At 38.4% G+C, this 4,744-nt stretch overlaps 1 pseudogene; it reads left to right on the plus strand.

Moving 5' to 3' along the window:
- Positions 1–446: 446 nt before the first annotated feature.
- Positions 447–1,412, plus strand: LOC105464903 (heterogeneous nuclear ribonucleoprotein A1-like; annotated as a pseudogene).
- The last annotated feature ends 3,332 nt before the right edge of the window (positions 1,413–4,744 follow it).

The raw sequence follows: 4,744 nt of genomic DNA on the forward strand, positions 1-4,744 counted from the left end.
TACTAAACATTTCCTTGAAAGAAAACATGATAGAAGTTCAGGCTGTTTTCATCCAGAAAGTGTGTGGGGGAAGAGGGTATCATAAAAATTATAAATAAAATCAAACTTTTATAGTGTATCTCGATAGAAATTACCCAGAATAAACTATCGCAAAGTTACCAGATTCAACAGAAAAAACATCAGTTTTATCACTCAATCTTAGTAAGTTTTGACAGTTAATATTTTTGTTTCTTCAACTTTTTCATGGGATAATTTATTGTGCTTTCTTTATTCAAATGAAATTATCACATGTCTATTTATTTTTCACCACCCGCTGATAATACTAAGAATTCTTGTGTTCTGTAAATATTTGTAACACATTTATTTGCTTAAAATACTTTCATAGCCTTTCTGCCCATGGATACCGCTGAAGAAGCGTGGTTAAAGTCTCTCTTCTCCCTGCCATCATGTCTAAGTCAGAGTCTGCTAAAGAGCTGCAACAGCTGAGGAAGCTCTTCAGTGGAGGATTAAGATTTGAAACAACTGATGAGAGTGTGAGGAGCCATTTTGAGCAGTGGGGAATGCTCATGGACTGTGTAGTCATGAGAGATCCAAACACTAAGTGCTCCAGGAGCTTTGAGTTTGTCACATATGCCACTGTGGAGGAGGTGGATGCAGCCATAAATGCAAGGCCACACAAGGTGGATGGAAGAGTTATGGAACCAAAGAGACCTGTCTCAAGAGAAGATTATGAAAGATCAGGTGCCCACTTAACTGTGAAGAAGATATTTGTCGGTGGCATTAATGAAGACACTGAAGAACATCACTTAAGAGATTATTTTGAACAGTTTGGAAAAATTAAAATGACTGAAATCATGACTGACCAAGGCAGTGACAAGAAAAGGGACTTTGACTTTGTAACATTTGACGACCATGACTCCGGGGATAAGACTGTCATTCAGAAATACCATGCTGTGAATGGCCACAACTGTGAAGTTAGGAAAGCCCTGTCAAAGCGAGAGATGGCTAGTGTTCATCCAGCCAAAGAAGTCGAAGTGGTTCTGGAAACTTTGGTGGTGGTCATGGAGGTGGTTTCAGTGGGAATGACAACTTTGATCATGGAAGAAACTTCAGTGGTTGTGGTGACTTTGGTGGCAGCCATGGTGGTGTTGGATATGGTGGCAGTGGGGATGGCTATAATGGATTTGGTAATGATGGAAGCAATTTTGGAGGTGGTGGAAGCTACAGTGATTTTGGCAATTACAACAATCACTCTTCAAATTTTGGACCCACAAAGGGAGGAAATTTTAGAGGCAGAAGCTCTGGCCCTTATGGTGGTGGAGGCCAATACTTTGCCAAACACAAAACAAAGGTGGTTATGGTGGTTCGGTTCCAGTAGAAGTAGTAGCTATGGCAGTGGCAGAAGATTTTAATTAGGAAACAAAGCTTAGCAAGAGAGGCGAGCCAGAGAAGTCACAGGGAAGCTACACGTTATAACAGATTTGTAAACTCAGCCAAGCACAGTGGTGGCAGGGCCTAGCTGCTACAAAGAAGACATGTTTTAGAAAAATACTCATGTGTATGGGCAAAAAACTTGAAGACTGTATTTGTGACTAATTGAATAACATGTTATTTTAGTTCTGTCCTGTGGAAAGTGGAAAGCATTCCAACAAAGGGTTTTAATGTAGCTTTTTAAAAAATATATATTTTCATAGTATACTTGGTCTTTTGGAAATGTTTAAGAATATTAATTGTTATATTATTAACTATGTGGTATTATAATATTTTGCAAGACAGACATTGGATATATTTTATTTTTAAACTATGAGAATTCATTTCCATGGTTTTTCCCTCTTATAAAATATGTCACTCATCATAAGAAGGAACACTGTATAAATCCTTACCTAATGCCAGCACAATGCAAATATATAGTAAACATCATACTGGTATTTACCCAAAGCAGTAAGATTCAATTTTAAATAATGAATTCAACAGACAGAAACTTTCTAGAAAAGGCATTTTAGAAACAGAAAAAAATTCATTTAAAAAATAATGCGCAGGCTAATTTACCAAGTAAGTAGAATAGAGGTCAATTGAAATGTGTTTTCACTTACGTCCTGGAATTATTTAGTGTCTAAAGTCAGAACCCAAGAGTAAGGAAGGTGGAGAGGATTCGAACACTACTACATTTCTTGGCTTCATATCACTTAGTGTTATCAAATACTCATCTTTACTCAACAACTGTAATGTATTAAAAATACACTCTGTAGCTCTGTGCTAGATATTTTACAGCAGTCATTTCTTTTAATCCTATATGCAAATATGTATTCTTCTGTTTCTATGCACATGTTTATAGGAACTGTGCATCTCCAAATGTTGACATACATAGGCCAGAGGAACTATTCAAGGCTACATGGACCTGCATTTGCACATACTACAGTGCAAGGGTTCTCAATTTCTTTGAACCCTCTCCCTTTACTTCATATTCTATTTTCACAGATAGGTATTGCTTTGGTTTAAATCGAGTGTGGGTAAGGAGGAAATTAGTTCACCACCCAACCTCTCCCTTCCTTCAACATTTCCCCATCTCTCAACCAAGTTTCCCAGCAAAATCAATGGCAGAGTGTTTGTTTGTTTTTTGTTTGTTTGTTTGTTTTGACATGGAGTCTCGCTCTGTTGCCCAGGCTGGAGTACAGTGGCGTGATCTTGGCTCACTGCAAGCTCTGCCTCCTGGGTTCAAGCGATTCTCCTGACTCAGCCTCCTGAGTAGCTGGGACTACAGGTGCCCACCACCACGCCCAGCTAATTGTATTTTTAGTAGAGACGGGGTTTCACCGTGTTAGCCAGGATGGTCTTGATCACCTGAGCTCTTAATGTGACCACCTTGGCCTCCCAAAGTGCTGGGATTACAGGCCTGAGCTACCGCACCCGGCCCAGTGGCAGAGTTTTAAAAACAGTGGTATAGGGCAAATATCTCCTGCTAAGTTAGTCAGCTTCTAAATAGCATACCCTTTCAATCTTAATGTCTATCATTGTAAATTAAGAAAACAAGTTGATTATCTTAATTATGTATCATTCTCCAATCTGAACTTCAAAATATCCTATGTGTCAGGTCAGTTAGGTATAGCTGAGTAAGCATAGTAGTTTAAGAAATTGATAGTCTTTAAAACAAATTGATTAGAGGACTCAGAGCCATCAAGTGAAAAACCAGAGTTGGAACTCCGACTATTTTACTCCATATCCCGTGCTTTTGTTGTCAATATATAGAAAACTATAGTAAGGTAAGTCATCAATAAATTGGTCTTCATTATAGTCAACTCACACTGGATGAAATTCTCAGGGGTAAAAATCCCTTTAAAGCACAAGATATTTCCTAAGACAAAAGTAAAGCAACAGGACAGAATAATGTGCCTGTGCTATTGGCTGCTGTAACAAGTGACAACAAGTTGGGCAGCTTGAAACAACACAAATTTGTTATGTCACAGTTCTTGGTGTCAAAAGTCTGAAATGGGTCTCACTGGACTAAAACTGAGGTGTTAGCAGGGTTGATTTCTTTCTGGATGCTTGAGGGATGTTTTCATTTACTCGCCTTTTTCAGCTTCTTGAAGCTGCTAGCATTTCTAGGCTCGTGGTCCCCTGCCATCTCCAAAGCCAGTAATGGCCAATCTAGTCACCTCATACTGCCTCACTCTGAGACTAACTCTTCTGCCTCCCCTTTCCCCATTTAAGAACCCTTGTGATGACATTCATCCTACCTGAATAATCTAGAATAGTCCTTACCTTAAAGTTGGTTAATTAACAACCTTAATTCCATCTGTGACTTTAATTTCCCTTTGCCACTGAGCATAGCATATTTTCAGGTTCCAGGAGTGAGGATGTGGGCATCTTTAGGGGCCATTTTTTTTTCTGCCTACCACAGTGCCTGAAGAAAAAAATGAGTGAATAGAAGGAAGGTGCTAGGTTTCAGTAGAGTCCAGAAACGTGAAGCAAAGGCAGTGGAGGAATCATCAGTGTTTATCTAACAAAGTCTATAGGTAGAGACACCAGATTAGGGTAATGCAAGCTTTACTGTACAGCCCTCTAATCACTACACAGGCACATCCTGTGATGACAGAGATCACCAGGATTTTCCATGGCCTAACATACCCTTTAGCCCAGTTTCCTGTGCTCTGAGTTCATAGAGTAAATCATCTTAATGCTCTGAATTCAGATTATTAGAAATCATGATTCCAGGAAAGGCATGTGCCACATCAGAGAGTGAAATACAATCAGGCGGAAAAAACATCTGCCATCTCTATGTTTTAATATCCTGCTTTGTGCACACATATCCTGTAAAATTGAGGGCCTGATTAATTTGGAGTCTTCTTAACAAAGGTGATTTTCTGGAACTTCAGTCCTCAGGCCAGACTCTGAATTAAATCCACTCTCCAAGAAATTAGTGTGCTGCAAAAGCCAAGTAGCTATTTCATGATGCTCTATGATATAATTGGTTACTTTTTGTCTGGCATTTTATCTTAGTAAACTTCTAAGGTTTTTCAAGCAACATTATCCTAACTTAGATGTTGGTTCTTATTTAGAATTAATCAGAATAGAAAGTAAAGTATTACTGAAATAAAAATATAAATCAAAGAGACAATAATTTGGTCTGTACCTGTTTTATTTATGCTGAGCTTTAGAGACACACAGTGTTAATATGAGGCAAAACACACTTTGTATTGACTGTGCAGCTAACTTTTAAATGAGAAAAGTATCTTAGTTTTAATTT

The sequence above is a fragment of the Macaca nemestrina genome, chromosome 13 (genome assembly GCF_043159975.1).
Source record: "Macaca nemestrina isolate mMacNem1 chromosome 13, mMacNem.hap1, whole genome shotgun sequence".
NCBI classification, from domain to species: Eukaryota; Metazoa; Chordata; class Mammalia; order Primates; family Cercopithecidae; genus Macaca; species Macaca nemestrina.